Source organism: Eschrichtius robustus, chromosome 12, assembly GCF_028021215.1.
Source record: "Eschrichtius robustus isolate mEscRob2 chromosome 12, mEscRob2.pri, whole genome shotgun sequence".
Lineage (NCBI taxonomy): Eukaryota > Metazoa > Chordata > Mammalia > Artiodactyla > Eschrichtiidae > Eschrichtius > Eschrichtius robustus.
The window spans coordinates 48,273,006-48,297,819 of NC_090835.1; the positions used below are offsets into that span (position 1 = coordinate 48,273,006).

General features: G+C 45.1%; 1 long non-coding RNA gene across 1 annotated transcript; it reads left to right on the plus strand.

Annotated features, from left to right (window-relative positions):
• Positions 1–10,702: 10,702 nt before the first annotated feature.
• LOC137773771 (uncharacterized) lies at positions 10,703–13,771 on the plus strand. The gene is made up of 3 exons (XR_011075726.1): positions 10,703–10,757; positions 12,396–12,542; positions 13,155–13,771. It is a non-coding gene; the product is annotated as an uncharacterized lncRNA (long non-coding RNA).
• Positions 13,772–24,814: the final 11,043 nt, after the last annotated feature.

The window sequence follows — 24,814 nt, forward strand, 5'->3', positions numbered from 1 at the left end:
TTGAAGAGATTATAGTTGAGAACTTCCCTAATATGGGAAAGGAAATAGTCAATCAAGTCCAAGAAGCGCAGAGAGTCCCATACAGGATAAATCCAAGGAGAAACATGCCAAGACACGTATTAATCAAACAATGAAAAATTAAAAACAAAAAAAATATTAAAAGCAGCAAGGGAAAAACAACAAATAACATACAAGGGAATCCCCATAAGGTGAACAGCTGATCTTTCAGCAGAAACTCTGCAAGCCAGAAGGGAGTGGCTGGACATATTTAAAGTGATGAAAGCGAAAAACCTACAACCAAGATTACTCTACCCAGCAAGGATCTCATTCAGATTCGACAGAGAAATTAAAACCTTTACAGACAAGCAAAAGCTAAGAGAATTCAGCATCAGCAAACCAACTTTAAAACAAATGCTAAAGGAACTTCTCTAGGCAGGAAACACAAGAGAACAGAAAGACCTACAATAACAAGCCCAAAACAATTAAGAAAATGGTAATAGGAACATCCATATCGATAACTACCTTAAATGCAAATGGATTAAATGCTCCAACCAAAAGACACAGACTGGCTGAATGGATACAAAAACAAGACATGTATATATGCTATCTACAAGAGACCCACTTCAGACCTAGGGACACATACAGACTGAAAGTGAGGGGATGGAATAAGATATTCCATGCAAATGGAAATCAAAAGAAAGCTGGAGTAGCAATTCTCATATCAGACAAAATAGACTTTAAAATAAAGACTATTACAAGAGACAAAGAAGGACATTACATAATGATAAAGGGATCAATCCAAGAAGAAGATACAACAACTGTAAATATTCATGCACCCAACACAGGAGCACCTCAATACATAAGGCAAATGCTAACAGCCATAAAAGGAGAAATCGACAGTAACACAATCATAGTAGGGAGCTTTAACACCCCAGTTTCACCAATGGACAGATCATCCAAACTGAAAATAAATAAGGAAACACAAGCTTTAAATGATACATTAAACAAGATGGACTTAATTGATATTTATAGGACATTCTATCCAAAAACACAGAATACGCTTTCTTCTCAAGTGCTCATGGAACATTCTCCAGGATAGATCATGTCTTGGGTCACAAATCAAGCCTTGGTAAATTTAAGAAAAATTGAAATCGTATCAAGTATCTTTTCCGACCACAATGCTATGAGACTAGATATCAATTACAGGAAAAAATCCAAACACATGGAGGCTAAACAATACACTACTAAATAACCAGGAGATCACTGAAGAAATCAAAGAGGAAATCAAAAAATACCTAGAAACAAATGACAATGAAAACACGACGACCCAAAACCTATGCGATGGAGCAAAAGCAGTTCTAAGAGGGAAGTTTATACCACTACAATCCTACCTCAAGAAACAAGAAACATCTCAAACAATCTAACCTTGCACCTAAAGCAATTAGAGAGAGAAGAACGAAAAAAAAGAACCCAAAGGTAGCAGAAGGAAAGAAATTGTAAAGATCAGATCAGAAATAAATGAAAAAGAAATGAAGGAAACAATAGCAAAGATTAGTAAAACTAAAAGCTTGTTCTTTGAGAAGATAAACAAAATTGATAAACCATTAGCCAGACTCATCAAGAAAAAAAGGGAGGAGACTCAAGTCTAGAATTAGAAATGAAAAAGCAGTAACAACTGGCACTGCAGAAATACAAAGGATCATGAGAGGTTACTACAAGCAACTCTATGCCAATAAAATGGACAACCTGGAAGAAATGGACAAATTCTTAGAAAAGCACAACCTTCCGAGACTGAACCAGGAAGAAATAGAAAATATAAGCAGACCAATCACAAGCACTGAAATTGAGACTATGATTAAAACTCTTCCAACAAACAAAAGCCCAGGACCAGATGGCTTCACAGGCGAATTCTATCAAACATTCAGAGAAGAGTGTTCACCTATCCTTCTCAAACTCTTCCAAAATATAGCAGAGGGAGGAACACTCCCAAACTCATTCTACGAGGCCACCATCACCCTGATACCAAAACCAGACAAAGATGTCACAAAGAAAACTACAGGCCAATATCACTGATGAACATAGATGCAAAAATCCTCAACAAAATACTAGCAAACAGCATCCAACAGCACATTCAAAGGGTCATACACCATGATCAAGTGGGATTTATCCCAGGAATGCAAGGATTCCCCAATATACGCAAATCAATCAATGTGACAAACTATATTAACAAATTGAAGGAGAAAAACCATATGATCATCTCAGTAGATGCAGAAAAAGCTTTGACAAAATTCAACACTTATTTATGATAAAAACGCTCCAGAGAGTAGGCACAGAGGGAACTTACCTCAACATAATAAAGGCCATATATGACAAACCCACAGCCAACATCGTTCTCAATGGTGAAAAACTGAAACCATTTCCACTAAGATCAGGAACAAGACAAGGTTGCCCACTCTCACCACTATTATTCAACATAGTTTTGGAAGTTTTAGCCACAGCAATCAGAGAAGAAAAAGAAATAAAAGGAATCCAAATCGGAAAAGAAGAAGTAAAGCTGTCACTGTTTGCAGATGACATGATACTATACATAGAGAATCCTAAAGATGCTACCAGAAAACTACTAGGACTAATCAATGAATTTGGTAAAGTTGCAGGATACAAAATTAATGCACAGAAATCTCTTGCATTCCTATACACTAATGAAAGAAATTAAGGAAACACTCCCATTTACCATTGCAACAAAAAGAATAAAATACCTAGGAATGAACCTACCTAAGGAGACAAAAGACCTCGATGCAGAAAATTATAAGACACTGAAGAAAGAAACTAAAGATGATACAAACAGATGGAGAGATATACCATGTTCCTGGATTGGAAGAATCAACATTGTGAAAATGACTATAGTACCCAAAGCAATCTACAGATTCAGTGAAATCCCTATCAAACTACCAATGGCATTTTTCACAGAACTAGAACAAAAAATTTCACAATTTGTATGGAAACACAAAAGACCCCAAATAGCCAAAGCAATCTTGAGAAAAAAAACGGAGCTGGAGGAATCAAGCTCCCAGACTTGACTGTACTACAAAGCTACAGTAATCAAGACAGTATGGTACTGGCACAGAAACAGAAATATAGATCAATGGAACAGGATAGAAAGCCCAGAGGTAAGCCCACACACATATGGTCACCTTATTTTTGATTCAGAAGGCAAGAATATACAATGGAGAAAAGACAGTCTCTTCAGTAAGTGGTGCTGGGAAAACTGGACAGCTACATGCAAAAGAATGAAATTAGAACACTCCCTAACACCATACACAAAAATAAACTCAAAATGGATTAAAGACCTAAATGTAAGGCCAGACACTATAAAACTCTTAGAGGAAAACATAGGTAGAACACTCTATGGAATACATCACAGGAAGGCCCTTTTTGTCCCACCTCCTAGAGAAATGGAAATAAAAACAAAAATAAACAAATGGGACCTAATGAAACTTAAAAGCTTTTGCACAGCAAAGGAAAATATAAACAAGACAAAAGAACCACCCTCAGAATGGGAGAAAATATATGCAAATGAAGCAACTGACAAAGGATTAATCTCCAAAATTTACAAGCAGCTCATGCAGCTCAATATCATAAAAACAAACAACCCAATCCAAAAATGGGCAGAAGACCTAAATAGACATTTCTCCAAAGAAGTTATACAGATTGCCAACAAACACATGAAAGGATGCTCAACATCACTAATCATTAGAGAAATGCAAATCAAAACTACAATGAGGTATCACCTCACACCAGTCAGAATGGCTATCATCAAAAAAAAAAAAAAAAATCGCCATCATCAAAAAATCTACAAACAGTAAATGCTGGAGAGGGTGTGGAGACAAGGGAACCCTCTTGCACTGTTGGTGGGAATGTAAATTGATACAGCCACTGTGGAGAACAGTATGGAGGTTCCTTAAAAAACTACAAATAGAACTACCATATGACCCAGCAATCCCACTACTGGGCATATACCCTGAGAAAACCATAATTCAAAAAGAGTCATGTACCATAATGTTCACTGCAGCTCTATTTACAATAGCCAGGACATGAAAGCAACCTAAGTGTCCATCAACAGGTGAATGGATAAAGAAGATGTGGCACATATATACAATGGAATATTATTCAGCCATAAAAAGAAACGAAATTGAGTTATTTGTAGTGAGGTGGATGGACCTAGACTCTGTCATACAGAGTGAAGTAAGTCAGAAAGAGAAAAACAAATACTGTATGCTAATACATATATATGGAATCTAAAAAAAAAAAAAAAAAAGGTTCTGAAGAACCTAGGGGCAGGACAGGAATAAAGACGCAGACATAGAGAATGGACTTGAGGACACGGGAAGGGGGCAGGGTAAGCTGGAACGAAGTGAGGGAGTGGCATGGACATATATACACTACCAAATGTAAAATAGATAGCTAGTAGGAAGCAGCTGCATAGCACAGGGAGATCAGCTTGGTGCTTTGTGTCCACCTAGATGGGTGGTATAGGGGGGTTGGGAGGGAAACGCAAGAGGGAGGAGATATGGGGATATATGTATATGTATAGCTGATTCACTTTGTTATAAAGCAGAAACTAACACACCATTGTAAAGCAATTATAGTCCAATAAAGATGTTAAAAAGAATTGCTGGGTCATCTGGTGAAAATGTGTTCATCTTCTTTTTAACATATTGTCTAACTTTTCCAAACATACCATTTGGCTGCACTATTTTATGTTCGCAACAGCAGTGTGTTCCAGTTTTTCCATATCTTCACAAACACTTGTTACCGTCAGGTTTTCCTATAGTCATCTTGGAGGGTATGAAGTGGCATATCACTTATATTTTCCTAACGACTAATGACATTGAACGCTTTTTACATATAGTAGTCAGCAATAAAAAAAGAGACAAACTGATACATGTTCCTACAACATGCAGGAACCTTGGGTTGTGGGGCGGGGGGAGAAAAAAGCATGCTAAGTGAAAGAAGCCAGACCCAAAAGACCACATATTGTATGATTCCATTTATGTGAAATGTTCAGAAAAGGCCAGGTGATAGAAAGCAAATCACTGGTTGCTTGGGGATGGGCACAAGGGAAACGTTTTTTCTTTTTTTGCTGTGCTGCATGGCTTGTGGGATCTTAGTTCCCCGACCAGGGATTGCACCTGGGCCCTCAGCAGTGAAAGCGTGGAGTCCTAAACACTGGACCGCCAAGGAATTCTCACAAGAGAACTTCTTGATGTTGCAGAAATGTTTTAAAAGTGGTTTGTGGTGATGGTTCCACAACTCTATAAATTTACTAAAAATTAAACTACATTCAAAATGGGTTAATTTTGGGACTTCCCTGGTGGTCCAGTGGTTAAGAATCCACCTTCCAATGCAGGGGACGTGGGTTCGATCCCTGGTCAGGGAACTAAGATGCCACATGGCGAGGGGCAAATAAGCCAACGTGCTGCAACTACTGAGCCACATGCTCTGGAGCCCAAGAGCCACAACTGGAGAGAAGCCTGCATGCCACAACGAAGAGCCCAAGCACCACAATGAAAGATCCCACGTGCCGCAACAAAGATCCCATGTGCCACAACTAAGACCTGACACAGCCAAATTAAAAAAAAAAAAAAAAGAAGAAGGCAAATTCTTAATGAACTGATTCAGGAAATGAAAAAAAAAATTTTTAAGTTACTTTTATGGTTTGTAAATTATACCTCAATAATGCTGAAGAAAAACTATTTTAGAAAATTAATGCATAGTTGAACTTTCAAGGAATAGTAATAGTAAATCCCTAAGAGCCAGAAATGAAGAACGAACTGAAATTCAGTGTAAGGTAAAGAATAGACACTGACTGCCTTGGAGGTAGGAGAAGGTGGTGCAGTGAAGCTGGTAATAAAGAGGCTTGGATCTTATCACCTCGTGAAATAAAATTCATATTTTATGGCAAGACAAGAAAAAATATAGGACTTCCTGGTGGCGCAGTGATTAAGAATCGGCCTGCCAATGCAGGGGACACAGGTTTGATCCCTGGTCTGGGAAGATCCCACATGCCGCAGAGCAACTAGGCCCGTGTGCCACAACTACCGAGCCTGCACTGTAGAGTCCACAAGCTACAACTACGAGCCCGTGTGCCACAACTACTGAAGCCTGCGTGCCTAGAGCCCGTGCTCCGCAACAAAGAGAAGCCACTGCAACAAAGAGTAGCCGCTCCTCACCACAACTAGAGAAAGACCGTGTGCAGCAATGAAGACCCAACACAGCCAAAAATAAATAATAAATAAATAAATTTTAAAAAATATATATATATAAACAAAAAATCTTCTGTGCCCTTTGGCCTTTTCTCTCCCCTGACTCTGCATCTTGTATCTGCATTATGCATCGAACAAACCTCCCCCATTGGCAGAACTACCTGCTCACCCATAAAGAGCAATATTCTCCCAGCATCAGTAGCACAACTCCTTAAAGATAATATTCTGTCTTGATCTCATAAGGGGTCACATGGTGCTTAGGTCTGGATTATGTAAACTGTCAATAATATGTCATTTGATGTACAGCCCTCTTTCTCCAGAAACTTGTATAACTGTGCCTTGACTTCTAACAGAACAGTTCTCAGAGCTTTCTGAGATGCTCTTCCTGGGTTATAATCCTCAAATTTGGCTTGAATAAAATTTTCCATTTTGGGGACTTCCCTGATGGTCCAGTGGTTAGGACTCCGAGCTTCCACTGCAGGGGACATGGGTTCAATCCCTAGTCGGGGAACTAAGATCCCACATGCCACAAGGCACAGCCAAAAAAAAAAAATTTTCCATTTTTCTTAGGTTGACTGATTAATTTTTTGTCAACAATCTGTATGAGTTCCCCAGGGCTGCTGCAAAAAATTACCAGAAACTGGACGGCTTAAAACAACAAATTTATTCTCACGCAGTTCTGGAGGCTATAAGTTCAAAATCAAGGTGTTGGCAAGGCTGAGGGCTCCAGAGGAGAATCTATTTCATGCCTCTCTTAGCTTGTGGTGTTGCCAGCAACCCTTGGCATTCCTTGGTTTTTAGATGCATCACTCCAATCTCTGTTTCCATGGTCACATAGCATTCTCCCGTCTCTGTCTTTTCTAAGAACACTAGTCAGATTAGGGCCCACCCTAATGATCTCATCTTAATTTGACGACATTTGCATGACTCCGTTTCCATATAAGGTCACATTCACAAGTGCTGGGGATTAGGACTTCAACATCTTTTTAGGGGGCACAATTCAACCCGTAACGTCACTCACAGCAAGGAAAAGGAGCTAAAGCTTTAGGCCAGCTAAGGACAGGGAGCTAGAACTGAAAGTTTTGCAAAAAGCCAGAACCCAAGGAGTGCAGGGATCTTAGTCATTCCTGGCAACTCTGCTGCCTGGAACAGCCCTGATCCTGAGTATGTACGTGCTCATTTGTTTAACTGGGCAAAGAAATGGACACAAGTTGGAAGCGTAAAGAAGCCCCTGTGTCCTTGTCTTGTTGAAATGAGGTTTTTCTTTTCTGACAAACAAGGAAAATAAAGGAACAATGAACAGGCTAGAGAAGCAGCATAAACTGGCCTGAAAGAGTTAATCAATCCTAGTTTTATTTTAACTGTTACTGGTCTGTAGTGTAACTAGATTTGTCCTTCACAAAGCTAACCTCTAACACTCTCTGACTCTGTGAATTACATCCTGCCCCTGGTATATACACCCCCTACACTCCCTTGTAACAAATTACCCCTTGGAGTGTTCTGCATTTAAGAAAGACGGTCCTAGGCCGATAACCCAGAGATGAACAGACCCAATTACCGGGCTGGGCTGCCTGACGCCAGCTGTGACCATTTTGAAATAAAGCAGAAAGAAGAAGAACGCAAGACCTTCACTACTTTGATCCTTATCACCTACCCCAGACTGCAAGCCCCACCTATAAGACATTTCCTGATTCCCCAGGGAGGAGGGCACAGTTCTTGAGGCGCCAGCCTGCTATGTTCTCTGTTTGCCTGGCAAAGAACAAAGCTACTCTTTCTTTTTCCTCCAGAACTCTGCCTCTGTATTTCTATTGGGTGTCCGTACACAGAGCTAATATTTTGCCATCAAAGTGGAGGGAGGAAGAGACTGAGGTAAGGTTGGAGAGAGAGCATAAAAGAGACAAGACATTCACTCCCTAGGTCATCACAGGCCACACCCATCCCTCCTGTCTCATGGGGAGGGGGGTGGGGAACTTCACACATTTAAATTCCCTCCTTGGCCCCTAAGGCCTCTTAAATTTGTAACTTTAGGCCCTAAATTTGAGGCAGAGTTTGAATGGGTCTCCCAGAACTCGATAGGTCATCTTTTGCCCATAATTCATCTTTGATGTCTGTTTTCATTGCTTTTTAAATAAATGTGTGGGCTTCCGTGGTGGTGCAGTGGTTAAGAATCCGCCTGCCAATGCAGGGGACACAGGTTCGAGCCCTGGTCCGGGAAGATCCCACATGCCGCAGAGCAACCAAGCCCATGCGCCACAACTACTGAGCCTGCGCTCTAGAGCCCGCAAGCCACAACTACTGAAGCCCGCGCACCTAGAGCCCGTGCTCCGCAACAAGAGAAGCCACCACAATGAGAAGCGCACGCACCACGAAGAAGAGTAGCCCCCGCTCGCCGCAACTAGAGAAAGCCTGTGTGCAGCAACGAAGACCCAACGCAGCCAAAAATAAAATTAATTAATTTTTTAAAATACCATTAAATAAATGTGGGATGAGGTATTCCTTCCCCTTCACACTCCCAGTTAAGGGTGCTCTAGTTAACACCATTAGTAAGTTTTTAAATTTTATCTTTTATAATCAAATCATAGTCTGTTCACTCAAACTTTTGTAGCAAGGACAGGAGCCGGTCACAGTATTGGGCACTGTGGCAGAACAAAGAGAAAACATGCATAGCATCTGCCTGATGGAGCCCAGTTGGGGAGGCAAGTATGTTGCAAGGTGTGTGAGTGTGCTGAGGGCAACGATTAATCACAGACCTGCTACTCAGTGTGGTGTGTCCCCCGTCCCCCATCCCCCACCCCACCCCCCACCCCCCGCCTGCAGCATTAGCACCATCTGGGAGCCTGTTAGAAATGCAGAATCTAAATCCAGCTCCAGACCTGAGTCAGGATCTTCATTTTAACAAGATTGCTAGCAGGTGATACCTGTGTACATGGGAGCTTTTGTCCAGGACGCAGAAATTACTTCCTAGCTGGGTGTCCAAGGATGGTATCAATTCAGCCATCATCACCAGGACAAGGCCCTGTGCTGGGCACTGGGGACCTAGAGAAGAAAGAAACATGTCCCTGCCCTCAATAAGCTCGCAGGCTAGCAGGGAGGCAGACAGACAACCACAGGAGTGGTGCAAAGGTAGGGAGGGGAGTAGCAGAGTCTGCTTTACAGAGGTGGTGGCTCTGAGATGCTCAACCTCTAGTGCTAGTAGAGGCATCATTTGTTCTAAGAAAACTTATAAAGCAGGCACAGTTGATCCAGCACAACACCAATTTCCTGTAGGTTCCAAGTAAGGTAAGAGCTTTCTGATGGGATCATCTTTGCGCTGGGGTTCACACAGCTCTTTGCAAAGTGGCACAGTGCCTCTCAGAGCCTCCCTTTTCTCAACTGCAAAATTGGCCAATTTGAAATTTTAATAGGAGTTATCAGGGTTATCCATGCTTTTATTGGAGCCACAAAGCCACGTTGTGAGAGGATGGCACATAAGGACTAACATGAAAACTTACTGAATGGAAAAAAAACAATGCTGCTGGACAGTATGTGCACTGTGAAATCATGTTTAGAAAAACAGTCTCATACATAGTATATGCACTATTTTTTAACGTGTGCTGTATATAAAACTATACATATGGAAAAAGTACTGTAATAACAGTGCCTTTCCTGGATAGTGTAATTGGCCTTTATACACTTGAACAGCACTTCATTTTCAAAGAAACGTACTACTTAAACGAAAACATTTTAAAAGTTAAGTGCATTGGAAACTGGAAGTAATGTTAATTCCGATTATCTGAGTGGAGTGATTATGGATGAAATTTTCTAATATACTTTCTAAATTTCTTACAATGAGCATATATCCATCAGGGCCTTTTGAATTGTCAGAAGCCCTAACCCTAGCCCACTTTCTTGCTGAGTCTGCAGGTCTTTGGCGCCCTCTGCCAAAGTATCTCTAAGGTGCATGTCGATCTCCTGGGGGTCTTGTTAAAAAGTAGATGCTAATTCAAAGGGTGTGGGGCGGGACCTGGGAGTTTAACAGATTCCCAGGGGAAGCCGATGTTGGACCACACCTAATGACAAGGATTGAAACTGCTAGGCCACGAAGAGTTAGTCTACATCAGCAACCACAGTACCACCGCCACTGTCAGCCTTGGACATCGGTCCAGGAACGCGCCAGGGAAAGCCTAAACCTAACGCAGAAAAGAGCCAACTCCGGGAGAAGGAGGCCTACGGCTCCGCCGCCGGCCCCGCCCCTCTAGGCCCTCGGGGAGCCTCTATTGGCCACCGCACCCACGTGAGCGTCGCGTCACGTGAGGCCGCAGTCCAACGCGGAGTGTGCTCCTCCGGGGGTCCGTGGCCGGCGCAGCGGGATCCAAGGTGGGATGTCACAGGCCGCGAGGGGCAGTGTGTGCGCAGCCGCCTGCCTCGACGCTTCCGCCGGATTCCCTCCGCCTCCCCAGGCCAGCGCGATGCGGCGCCGCATTTGGGGGCACCTAAAATCTGTTCTCCGACTGGGTTAGTTCGCTTTTGGGGAAGACGCACACCTCCTACATCCACTCTCTACCTTTTTTTTTTTTTTTTTTTTTTTAATTTATTTGGCCATGCCGGGTCTTAGTTGGGGCACGTAGGATCTTTTTAGTTGGGGCACGTGGGATCTTTTTAGTTGGGGCACGTGGGAGCTAGTTCCCGGGGCCAGGGATTGAACCCAGGCCCCCTGCATTGGGAGAGTCTTAGCCACTGGACCACCAGGGAAGTCTTCTCTACCTCTCGTTTTGACTGAGAGAAATGTTCTGGACATTCCCCCCAATGCTGAGAACTCCTGAACTACCTCCCCATGTCTGCTAATGTGTACCTCTTTGCCGCTCCCATCCCGAGTCATAGGCCAGCTTCTGCTTGTTAAAGAGGTTTCATTGCATCTGCAACCCAGGGTTAGGCCCTGACCTAAGAATCAGTAGACAGGCTGATTCTTTAGGTGTAAGCCTATTTAGGGCTAAGCCAGTGGGAGCTGCCATGCTCGCGGTTGGTATCCTGCTGGCTGTAATTCTTGGAGTAAGTGGTCCGAAGTAAGATGGGTGACTATGAGCCGTGAGGTTTTTCTAGTCTTCTCAGTTGTGCAGCAGACCTTCATAAGCCTTTACGTAAGCAGGCTGGCACTGGCATATACAGTGCTTCTGTGTAAATCATGCAGAGACACTCCTTCCTCGAGACACTATATATTCAGTTGCTGGGAAACTGTTAACGAGAAATGAGAGTATTAGGTTTAGATGGACACCATCCCCAGAGGAAGCAGCTCTGTCTGCAGGCAGGTTTAAAACTCAAAACCAAGCAAGGGGTCTGCATATCCTTTGTGTAGGAGGCTTCTGAAGGTCCTCTCTTCAATCAAGGCTCTCCTTTAAAAAAGAAAGAAATCTGCAAGTTCTCCAAGTGATGCTTGGGATCGCCATTCAAATAGTCCCCCGTGTGGTTTCCCCAGGAATGGCTGTGTCCTGGTTCAGAGCAGGGAGCCACACTGCCTGGGCCTGAATCCTGGCGGCTCCCCCCAGCTATGGCACTTTAGGCAAGTTACCTAATGCCTCAGGATTTTTATCTGTAAAATGAAGTTAAGGAATAAATGAAAATGTACTTAAAACAATTAGCAGAGGGCCTGGCACAGAGTAAAAGCTCAAGAATGCCCAATGGGACCGGCCCGAGTGGGATGTAGCCTTCACAGGTGGCGGGGACACGGGACTTATTCATGCTTTACCTGCTCCCGGGAAGTGAGGACTCTGCCCCTGATTTACTCATCCCTCATATCGAGTAATAACTACTTGGCCCTCTGGGATTGAACTTCAAGCCTTGGTCACTGTGGGGGTCAGTCAGGGACTGGTGTTCAATAGAAGATAACTGGATATGGATTCGCATTTGACTTCTGCCCAAGGTCATGTGGCCAGCAAGATGGCCAAATACGGGTCTTCTCTGAGGTTGTTTCAGGTGTAAAGTGGGTGTGCTGCCTGCTGAGGGTTAAGCGAAGCCCTGTGCAGGAAAGCTCTGAGGACCCCCAGGCTGTGGTGGCCCGGCTGCCAGCAGTAACCATGACCCTGGGTACTGTGAGGGGGTCTGCTGGGCGTGCTTCCCCAGGGCTGGCCGTGGCTGCAGTGACGCTTTCTCCTGCAGGTGAACGTGGGCTTCTGCGTCTTAGGCATCATTGTGATGGCTACCACCAATTCTCTGATGTGGACGTTCTTTAGCCGGGGCCTCAGTTTCTCCATGTCTTCAGCCATTGCATCTGTCACGGTGACTTTTTCAAATGTCCTCAGCTCGGTGAGTAGCCTGAGCGTACAGTTCCTCTGTCCCAAACCTGGGTTCTGGGAGGGTTCTGGGTGGGTTGTCCTTGGGCAACCCCTGCTTTCCCACATAGGAGAAGGGCCAGGAACTCAAGCAGAGGTTGGGCTGTGTCTTGACTCCCAGTGGCTGCTCCTCTAATCTCTAACTGGAAGGAATTCTCAAGTTAGATGGGGATGAAGTCCAACTGTCAAAAGCCTACTTGCTGCTCCTCAGGGGTCTGTGAACTCAGGCAGGAGATGTGGAGGGTCGAGGTTCTCTCCCAGGTGGGGCTGAGCCAGTCAGCCCTGCAGTCCAGGCGGGGAGGACTTGGTGGACCAGCTGTGTGCTGGGCCTGGCTGCCGGCCTCTGCTGGGCTTTCTTGTGCACTTTGCTGGGTCCGATGCTGTGAGGAGGTACCCTCCCCACTTCTCCAGGTGAGATATGCTGAAGGTAACAAATGGGTTTCAGGCCCAAGACTTCCAGCTCCAGACCTTTCCTCCCGCCCTAGGGGGGCACTCAGCCACAGGGGAGTCAGGTGGTGCCCGCCCACCGTGGTCGCATCCTGCGGGCACGTGCCTGCCCAGCCTCACAGCTGTCTCTGTCCTGCAGGCCTTCCTGGGTTTTGTGTTGTATGGAGAGTGCCAGGAGGTCTTGTGGTGGGGAGGAGTCTTCCTCATCCTCTGCGGCCTCACCCTGATCCACAGGGAGCTGCCACCACCCAGGAAGGCTCTTCCACACAAGCAGCAGTAGCACCAGCGGGCTGGGCGGACCCGCTGGAAAGACAGCGATGGCGGCTCAGGCTCGGGCTGGCGTGTGGGGACTGCTTCTCAGGGCGACCTGGGTGTGCAGCCTTCTGACCCTCGGCCAAAGAGAGATGCTTCCCAGGGAACCAGGCCTGTGACCGAGCAGCCTTGTGGGTGGACAGCTCCGGCCTCTGTCAGGGGAAGTACACCGCAGCATGTTCTGCCCGAAGCCTTCTCGGTCCGTCTGCTCGGTGCTGTTGATTCTCACACTCCACAACCCACCCAGTGAGCCGTGGCAGGTACGGGAGACCCTGGGGTTGGTGGGCTTCCTGTATGGACTTGAAACCATTGCTGTAACTGCAGTCCTGTTGCCTAACAAAGGCCTGTCATGGAATTTTGGAATCAGTGACTGGTGGGGCTTTCGACAACTTCACCCTGATATGTCGGGCCATCAGCGTCATGCTTCTGGATTATGGCAAGAGAAGGAAAACTAGATTAATAAATACTTTTTTTGTAAGTTAAAACTGCCAGGTGTGGAATCTTAATTCTTTCCTACTTTTTTTCCTTTCCTAATTTTTTGGAGTAAGAGCAACCAGGGTCAGCTGCAATTCCCGGAGGGGGAGTTAAAACTCCTCCCCCCGCTTCCAGACCTGGGGCTTGACTGCTCTCTGCCTGCCTGCGTGGTTCCTTCCTGACTTCACCCAGGCTGGCGCTCTTCAAATTCAGGAGCGTCTGTCCATTCTCTTGGTACCAAGGAGAAAAGCTTGACCTCACTTTGGGGGCCTAGTTTTATTTTACTTATTAGGAAAGGAAACTGGCCCAGAGGTTGCTCCCATCTCCTCATGTTAGCTCTTCTGTCCTTTGGTCCTGTGACTTTTTTGTATCTTACGCCATGTGAATCTAATTCCTAGTTCAAAACAGTCTGTTTGCTGCCTGCACCCTCTCCCCGTGCATAGCTTCAAGTGCGAGGCTCACCTGCTCCAGTTCCCCGGGGCTCCCCTGGCTGTCTGAGAGCCCTCTCAGCTCTCCTGAGCCTGACTGCGGGCCCCAGGTCTCCTTCCACATCCCCTGCAGGAGAGAGGGCCTTCTTAGCCACGAGGCCGGGGGAGAGAAGGGTCGTGTCCAGCTGGCCCCTCCTCCCCACGCACGTAGCACCTTCATTGCTCTCCTCCATTACCCGTGGCAGTTGCCGGCTGCTCTCCAGAGCTGTTCTGTGGCTCCCAGTGACTTCGCTGTGGCCCAGTCCCCTCTCCAGCTGCTCCCTTGCTGCCTCCTCCCCTCCCCTACTCACCGTGCCTGAGTCACCCGCACGTCTGCATCTCAGCAGTTCTCGAGGCCACCAGAGCCAGTCGTGCCTCCATGCTTTTGTGCCTGCTTTTCCCTTTGCCTTGGATTCCCTCCCCCTTCCCCTGTCCCTGGAAAACTCCTCCTTCATAACCAACAGGGCACAATTTGCTGTGCTTTCTGAGCTCCCACAGGGGCCAAGGCCAAGCTGTGATTCACAGAATGGTAATTGACTAGCCCCACTTTGACACACTGAAGCCTCCCAGCCTCACTGGGAGGGAGGTACTCCTGTTACTCTCATTTTAGAGGTGAGGAAACTAAGGCTCAGAGAGGTTGGGTCATTTGCCCAAGGTCACACAGCTAATGAATGTCCAAATCACTGTGTGACTCCAGGGTTCGGCTCTTAATCCGTATAACCATCCTGCCTCCCACTTCAGCACGTTAAAGCCCCGGAGAGGTCCTGTGGACGAGGATCCTGTTTTACAGTGTCTAATAGCGCTCCCCAAGTCTCACCTCCTACCCCTCTGAAGGTGATGCTCCCTGGAACACTCTTCACAGCTCCCTGGTCAAATCTGACCCCATTATTCTACCAGTGAGGAAGATGAAGGCCATTCAAGGCTCTGCAGGGTGTGTTCACATATATGAGTCAGGCACCCATCCAAGGCCAGACGTGAAGGCTGCTGAGAGCTGGTGGCCCGGCCTCCCTGAGCAGTTCACGAGTAGGGCAAGAAGAAGTCCATCTCGGAGCAGACGTTGTCCTGAGGGGTCCCAGCCTCCCAGACGCCTGCTGGATACATAAAGATGCTTGGTGCTGACCCAGACCCTCTCACTCTCAACTCAACAGATGTGCCTGCAGGAGACCACGGGACACAATGAGATGTTTTGTCTAAGAGGAAGGTTTGTCATTTTTCAAAAAGCAGAGAGATACGTGTCTCCATCTAAGAAGGTGGGGAAGTGTTCACTGTGTCTCTTTACTCATTTCAGAGGTATCGTATCTTGATAAGAGAATGAACTGTGTATCTGTATTTGTCTTTCTGGTGTGCACCCCGGATGATGGGTTGGAGTTTGTTTGCTCTGGAGCTGGCAATTTGACGTCCAGGTTCAACAGCCAATAATGGCCTGATAGGTCAGTGTTTCTTTTTTTTTTTTTCTGGTTTTAAAATTTTACTTATTTCTTTTTTAATGTGTATAATTCAGTATTTTGTTACTATATTCACAAAGTTTTCAACCATCACCACTGTCTAATTCCAGAACATCTTATCACCACAAAAAGAAACTCCCACACTCATTAGCAGTCACTCTCCATGCCACGGTACCCCCAGCCCCCTGGCAATCAAATCTGCTTTCTGTCTCTATGGATTTGCCTATTCTGGACGTTTCATAGGCATAGAATCATACAGTATATGGCCTTTTGTGTCTGGCTTCTTTCATTTAGCATAATATTTTAAAGGTGCATCCAAGTTGTAACATGTATCAGTACTTTATTTCTTTTTATGACTGAATACTATTCCATTGTGTGCGCGTACCACATGTTGTTTATCCATTCACCTTGTGAGGGACATATGGGTTGCGTCAACTTTGTGGCTATTCTGAGTAATGCTGTTAAGAATATTTGTGTACAAGTTTTTGTGTGGACTTGTCAGGTTAGAAATGAGCTTATAGCTTCTGATACAAGAAGACAAGATTTTGCTCCTGCAGATCTGTGGATGTGGATTTACTAACTCCTCCTTGTCTCCACGAGAAAGGGAGGAAAATGTATCAGGATGCAACATCTTTATGATTTAGACAGGGCCTCGCCTCCCTTCTTCCTCAGAACCGGGAGATGCTCACAGAGCTTGGTCGGGGGCAGGTTTGAATCCCCAAAGCAATGCTGATGAGGCTCTCCTTCCAAAAGAGACTACCAGCTTCCTTTGGAAGAAGAGGACATAGTTTTCCCCCACCTCTGGGAGGCGCGCCTGTGCCATAAGCACACAGCGACTTGGGCCCTACTGTGTGCCAGGCGCTGGCAGCACTGAGAGATTCGTCGTGCAGAGCCTTTCCTCACACATTATCCCAGTTAAACAACAGCTCTCTGAGCTGCTCACCCGTTCGTTGACGCGTGCATTCATTCATCTGTTGAGCACTGACCGTGTGCCAGGCCATGGGCTGGGGACACAGAAATGAGAAGATTCCATTCCTGGCTATAAAATCAGTTCCCCTGTGAGTTTCATTTTGAAATGTTTACCTGTCTCTCACCCCTCCTGTTGTTTTCAGGCCCTTCTTCCCTGCCTTTCTCTCTTCTCCCTTCTCCTCATTCCATCCTCTCTGGGTTAATGTGAAATTTGGTCCATGCCTATTTTTCTAGGAGAGTTTGCATTTTGAACTTCCTGTCCCACGATAGGGCCTGAAGCCTGTCCCCTCTGTGAGTAGAGAGCAGAGGGTCTTAAGTAGGGAGTGGGCTGGGATCCGTCACTTGGGAAGTCCGGACCCTGGCGTGGTTTGGGGGCTGCAATACTGGGGCCTCAGAGTCCCAGTGGCCTGTGACCAGACCCTGGTGTCACCTGTGCCAGGCAGGGAACGTAAGAATAGACGACTCTTTAGGACCAGCTGATGGATGAAATGCCATCACACAAGGAACTGAGTTAGAGCCGCATCTGAGGCCCAGAAGTTCTGGGCAGGAAGAGAGAAGGAAAGCGTGCTGGGTTCCCCGGCTGACACCCAATATATTCCACCCTCTCTGCACTGCCACTTTCCACCTGTAAACTGAGGGTGTCAGAATGGACACTCTCTCTAAGGCTCCCCGTAGAGCTCATTTTTTGTAGAGTATTTGGAATTGCCCTCACCTGATTACAGCATCCTTTGCTGAGCCTGGCACCATAGACCCTGCTTTAGACTCATGACCTCCTACTCCCCCAACAGACCTGTGACATAGGTGTTCTTATCTCCATCTTCCAGATGAGGCGATGGAGGCACAGAGAGGTTGAGTAACTTGCCCAAGGCCACACAGCAGGTCTGTTGAGGGAACCAGGACTCAGGCCCAGTTCTGTCTGACCCCAAAGTCTGTTCCCCTTGGATGCTTTTACACTCACTCTGGCTTGGAAGTCACTGGAGGAAGTTCATCATGTTCAAGCCCCTCACTGGTCAAAGGAGATGAAGGAGGCCCAGAGAAGTGAAGCAACTAAAACCCAGGCCTCCTCCCTCCCAGGCCAGGATGCTTTCCAGAAGGCTTCTCTTTGTTTCTGTTCTAAATAGTGAATTTAACTTTTGAATAGGTAATTCATGCACATGGTGCTAAATTCTGATGATGGAAAAGGAAATACAGAGAAAAGTAAGCATCCGCCTCCCATCCCTGAGCCCCCAGAGCAGGACCAGGGCCTCCCCGCAGACAGAGCCCGGCCCCAGGTTTTTGTAAGTGCTGTGTGCACTTAGGGCTTGGTTTCTTTTATTCGGAGGACGGCAGAAAGCTGCTGACCCGGTTCCCATTATTCCAAGTGACCGGTGTACCTCTGCCTCTCCTTATGGCAGCAAAGGTGACTGTCGGGTCCTGGGCACCTTATTTGGTTTTTTTTCAGCTGCGCCACAGGGCATGTGGGATCTTAGTTCACCAACCAGGGATCGAACCCGCGCCCCCTCCATTGGAAGTGCAGAGTCTTAACCACTGGACCGCCAGGGAAGTCCTTGGGCACCTTACTCAGTCCCTTCACTTCTCAGGCGAGGAATCAAACAAAGCTGACTTTCCCAAGGACATGCAACGCGTTACTGCAGGGTTGGGGCTCCGTCTCAGATCGCCTCTCCCCTGGTCTGGGACTTCTGCTGCCACACCAGGCTGGCTCCTTTCAGTAGAATTAACATCACTTAAGAAAATGACAAGTGCCCCTGTGGAGAGCAGAGCATTAATGTCTATCAATATTACAAACGTTTAAGCTCTTTGGCCCAACATTTCCACTTCGAGGCATTAAATCCTTCCTATAGATAATCACACATACAGGTAAAATGATCTCTGTACAAGCTTATTCTTTGCAGCACTGATTGTACTAGTGAGATGTTGAAAGCAACCTAAATGCCTATGGATAGGGTGCTAGTTAAATAAATGATGGGTCAGCCATACAATGGAACACTATGCAGCCATGAAATAGAATGGGCCAGGTCTCCACATGCTGATGGAAAGATCTCCAGTGTTTCCAAGATACATTTTCCATGGAAAGACTCAAAGCGCAGAACACATTGCTCCCCTTTGTATGAATTAGAAGGGAAATTATGCATAAATGTATTTGCTTCTCAGTGCATATAACATCTCTGGGAAGATCTAAAAGAAACTAGCAACTAGGATGCATTAAAGTGGCTAGAGGTACTTTAAAAATTTTGAACCATGTGGAGGCATTATTTGTTCAAAATATAGAACAAAATTTTAAAAATCACAAGCATCTCTAAGTTTTTCAACTTGAAATGAAAAAACAAAGAAAACTAGAAAGTTAGTCACGGTTAGTCCAGCTCTTCTAGAGTTGATCTTGACGGTAGCTGGAATGGCTAGCCACACGCAGGTGAGGTCACGGGGCCTGGCCCTATTTTGGGGTCACATATGAGACAAACGGGTGTCATTCTCCATTTTCTTTCCCTTTTAAATTGGCTCATCTTGGCTCCTGGTTTCCTAGGTCTGACATGTAAGGTGCCAAGGTTTTATTATTCGTAATCAATGCCCCTTTCCCAGACCCCACCCATGGCAGCCAGGGCAGGATCACGACTAACCCAGGACCGCATATTTAGGGCTCGTTTCCTCCCCCGAGGACGGACTCCGAGGAAGCCCCGGACATCAGGGCTGGAGTCTCCCCCGGAGAATGCAGGAAAGAAGCTGAAGGGCTCGTGGGCACATCCAGCAGTGAGTGGGTGAAATCTTGCCTTGGCCAACCACCTCCAAACCCTTGTCTTTCATCTGGAGGGTATGCGGGGCCTCCACCCTCTCACCCCAACTTGTGGCTGTGTGGCCCTGCGCTGCTCCCTGTTTTATCCCTCTAAAAACTCTTTCTATTTCAGCATAATTTCAGATGCACAGAAATCTAGTCAGCATAGTAAGATTTCCCATATAACCGTCACCCAGATTCCCCAAATGATTCCACGCTTGTGACTCCCCCGACTCCAAGCCCCTGTGACCTCCTGGCAGGCTGTGTTCTGCAGACTCCACTCTTGTTTGAGAAGCATCTCCAAAGGCAAGGAAGGCTGCTCTGAAAAGCTGCAGAGGGACAAACTCAGACCGTCCGGGCTTCCAGCTGCTTCTTTCCTGGAGTGACATTGAAGAAGGAAACGAAGGCAATATGAAAAATTATCTTAGAGTGAAGATGTTTCACAGGAAACAGGAAACCTAGGAACAGAAAGGAAAAAGTAAATAAAATTGACTTCATAGAAGTCAAAATATACGTGTGGCAAAGCCTACAGAGTCAGAAGGTAATGGCACTGTGAAAAGTACTTTCAATACACCTAATAAGCAAAAGCTATTCTGTAGTATAAAAAGAGCTCTTATAGATCTATTTTAAAAATGACCAACATTCCAAAAGTTAAATGGACTAAGAACAGTACTAAGTACTTCGAAGTATCATAATATATGAAAAGGTATTCAATCTGAGTAGTAATGAGGGGGATCATGAAACCAAATTGAAACAGCTATGAGATTTCATTTTTTCACCCATCAGATTGGCCAAGATTAAAAGTTTAGTAGTAAACAGGGTTTTCAGTTTTGTTTTTAAGGCATCTTCCCATCATTTTATGGGAGTGTCACAATGAAGTCTCTGGAAGGCTCTTTGGCAACATTTACTGAAGTTAAAGATGCACGTATAATGTGACACAGCTGTTCCACTTTGGAAGATTTGTTACAAATAAGTGCAAAGACCCATGCCCAAGAAAGTTATAGCATATAAGAAGAGTGGAAACAATCTAAACACCCACCCAGATGCAATAGTAGCCTCCAGAAACTACGGGATCTACTAGGGCGGTTAGGAAATAAATTCCAAGGTAGAATTTAGAGGAAAAAAAAGAAGAAGCCAGATACAGAATGGTATGTTGAGAAAGCTCCCACTTGAATAAATAAATATTTGTTTATGGCAGAGAAAACTGGAAAGATACTTAGATGCTTCATATTGATTGCCTCGAGAGAGGATCACTGGGGTGGAAGAGAGATTTAATTTTTGCAGTGGACATTTCTCACTTTCTGTCTGACCTGTTTGGGATTCTTTGTAATTCCTTTCTTCTTCTTCTTTTTTTTTTTAATATTTCTTTTATTATTTATTTATTTATTTGGCTGCACTGGGTCTTAGTTGCGGCACGCAGGATCTTTTGTTGCGGCATGCGGGATCTAGTTCCCTGACCAGGGATCGAACCTGGGCCCCCTGCGTTGGGAGCGAGGAGTCTTAGCCACTGGACCACCGGGGAAGTCCCTTTTTCTTCTTAATTAGAGAGGAACGGTAAGACAACTTTTCTTCAGTTATTGTTTCTTCCAATTCTTATAAGTGACATTATCAAAGTTATTCACTTTACTGTGACAATTTGACCAAGTGAAAACCTGGAGAATTCCTAAGTCATGAGGTTGTTTAGGCATTTACATGGAGTGAACAAACACACATGACGGTGATGGGTGTATAGTAGATACTGTATAATTAGGAGAAAAATATTCCAGTTGAGTAATGCTGCAGCATGAGGTAAGAGACAGAAAATGTATTAAATGTAGAATTGCATAAATTCTGCAAGTGGAGAGAGGATACCTGTTCTCTGGTTGCACAACTGACACTCTGAATTGAGGAGAAAAATCTGCTTGTTTCATTTCCTAATTATTTCCAGTTCTTCTGTGTGACCTCATTGTCATCCTTGCTACCTATGAACGCCAGTCATTGTACTTCTTTGCCCTTGTTAAGGACGCAGGGTTCTCACTGCTCTCCTCACCCCCAGTCATCCATGCAGGCCCTGGTAGTTTCTGATGTGTGCTTTCAATACTTTTCTAAACCAATGAGAAATTTAAGTGACGAATTTGAAGTCACTTGTAAGGTTCACGTGCAACACTGTGATCACTTAATTGTGGTAAGAGTGGAGCAGCTCCAATGGACCAGAGTCTTAACTCAGGCAGTTAGCACTAGGAGATGTGTGAAGACTGATAAAATAGAATGATGGTGTTTTTCTTAGAGAGACGCGTAAGACTTGTTGAAAGTAACTATGGAGAGTTCTTTGGAAATGGAGGGAGGAAACTGCAAGGACGCTCCCTTTAATCACTCCAAGGTCTTAGGCACCTAGTGGTGGTGTGTTCTGATGTACAAATGATGGGGATGGAGACTTGGCAAATGTGCTGGGTTTCTGAGAATCTGGGAAATCAGATTCTGTCCTTGTGATTTCAACAAATTTCTGGGCAGTACTGAAGACTAGATGCTGTTAGTATACAGAGGTTATTACATTTTCCCAGGCTTAGATCGGTGGCAGTTTGACGGAGAAGGGGTGTTGAATGAAACAAACTTTGTGAATACAGCTTTAAAATATCACACGGCAACCTAGATGTTGGAGATGAGGAAGCCTTCTGGACACTGTAACAGGCAGGTCAGCAAGGCATGTGCTGTGGTTCACAGAAAACGAGGTGCCAGGAACATAACTGCAACATAAATTATGTCCACTTTAAATAAGTGACCTTCCGCCCACAGGAGGCAGGGACCTTTCTCTTAACAGAGTGATAGTCTTGTCAAGAGTTCTGGGTTCTGGGGACTTCCCTGCTGGCGCAGTGGTTAAGAATCCACCTACCAATGCAGGGGACATGGGTTCGAGCCCCGGTCTGGGAAGATCCCACATGCCGTGGAGCAACTAAGCCCGTGCGCCACAACTACTGAGCCTGCGCTCTAGAGCCCGCGAGCCACAGCTACTGAGGCCACGTGCCACAACTACTGAAGCCCACACGCCTATAGCCCCTGCTCTGCAACAAGAGAAGACACCACAATGAGAAGCCCATACACCGCAACCCACTCGCTGCAACTGGAGAAAACCCACGCACAGCAATGAAGACCCAATGCAGCCATAAATAAATAAACAAATAAATAAGAGTTTTGGGTTCTGCCTGAGGCATCACTTAGTTGTGTGAGAAGTTCACCAGTCAGAGGCAGTGAGCCTTTCTTTTTTAAACAGTTTATTTAGTTTCTAGACTAGAAGTTCCCAAGTTTTTCACAACCCATGTTGTCTTTGTACTTATCTTGACTGGAGTGGAAGGAGGATTTTTTTCCGTTGTGGTAATTGATACAGTGGAGTTGGGTAGCAGGTTATGCTCACATTTAACGTTGGTATAAATGAAATATAATAATGTGTCACTTTCTGTAGCTGGTGGTTTGTTTTCAGCTATACCAAGAATGGACTAATGCATATGTGTAGAAAAGAAGGTGTACGTTTGGTGCTATGTACACAGGGACTAGGTAGATGCTCATAGCTGATAAAATGGCTGTGAAAACTAATAAGGTACCTTTTCATTTTTCACTTCTCTCTGGCATTGTCTACATGCAGGCATTGTGCACATTCTTGTTCTCTCATAATTCCAGTGTGGTTGCCCAACTATCAAGCATCGAACCACGTTCCATGCAGCAAGAAGGAGCATGTGTGAATCTGATAGGACATAGAGGTTTTGACTTGAAGCCACTCCTTTTTGCCTTGGGAAACATAATCCTCCCCTGATCTTCTCTTTCCGTATCATTGGTCAGAATTCTATCACATGGCCACTCTAAGAAAATACACGTTCTGTAGCACAAGCCAACATGTGAGGAGATATTTGTGAATGGCTGATGTTACCTGAACTCTTTCACAGAGCCTGACCCAAAGGATATTACAAGTGGTTAAATGTTTGAATTCAGGATTGTGTGGCTGGTACCCAAAGGAGTGCTTTGAGGGGGACTTTGGCTTCATTTGGGCCAATTCCCTTCCTCTGTTGTGTGTGAGTCCTGATGTCACCCCTTGAAGGGCTGTCACCTGACAGGAGAGGTTATGATGTTATTGATGATGATGGTGATGACTTGCATTTCTTTGAACTTGTTAAGAATAAAATAGCTTCTAGTATAATTGTCCCAGAAAATTGTGTTTCTGTTCAAGTGCTTTTTATTTTATTTTTTAAAACAGGCAGGGAAGTGACTAAATGGGTTAAAAGAATATGAACTCTGAAGGTTAAGTTTCTGTTGGGCAGGCATAGGAAAGACAGTGAGGGAAAATACCCCAGAGACAGGGAGAGCAGTGCACACAGCGGGCTCCTTCCCCAGCCCCGCCCTGATCCACCCCCTCAGGAGGCTGTGTCCAGGTCTGTCCTACCCTGGGTCCTCCCCTCCCTGCACAGGTTACAGGAGATCAGTGTTGGGCTGGCTGCTCCTCCCACATCTCAGCAGCAGATGCTCACATTTTGCTGAAACCCAAAAGCAGATATGCGGGAGCAAAGACCTCTATGTTTTAGAGTCTTTTTTTTTTTTTTTTTTTTTTTTAAATTTTGGCTGTGCTGGGTCTTAGTTGCGGCATGTGGGCTCATAGTTGCAGCATGTGGACTCTTAGTTGCAGCATGCATGTGAGATCTAGTTCCCCCAGCGGGGATCAAACCCGGGCCACCTGCACTGGGAGCACAGAGTCTCACCCACTGGACCTCCAGGGAAGTCCCCGAGTCTTTTTTTTTTTTTTTTTAATTGAAGTGTAGTTGATTTACAATGTTGTGTTAATTTCTACTTGGAGTTAATTTCTCATTAAATCCTGCACTTCATAAGCCATGCCATCTGGCACCCTGCTTTCCATTTCTGCAGATCCAGTATTTGTACAAGTTCAAAAATGTAAATAAACATGTATGTTGTGAAATGATTACCACATTCAAGCTAACTAACATATCTGTCATCTCACTTACTTGCATTTTTTTCTGGTGAGAACACTTCGAATACACTCTCTTAGCAAATCTCAAGTATAATATACCCTATAATTGTTTCACCAGACTGCACTTAGATTTCCAGAATTCATTCATCCTGCATAACCGAATTTTGGTACCATTTGAGCAACATCTCCTGTCTCCCCCATAGCAAGTTCCAGACAGTCAAGATTCTGCTCTGTTTTATGAGTTGGTCTTCAGTATAATTCCACATATAATTGAGATAATACAGTATTTTTCTTTCTGTGTTGGCTTATTCCACGTAGCATAATGTCTTTCAGGTTCACTCATGTTGTCTCAAATGGAAGGATGTCCTTTTTTTTTCAGGCTGAGTAATATTCATTCTGTATATCACATTTTATATC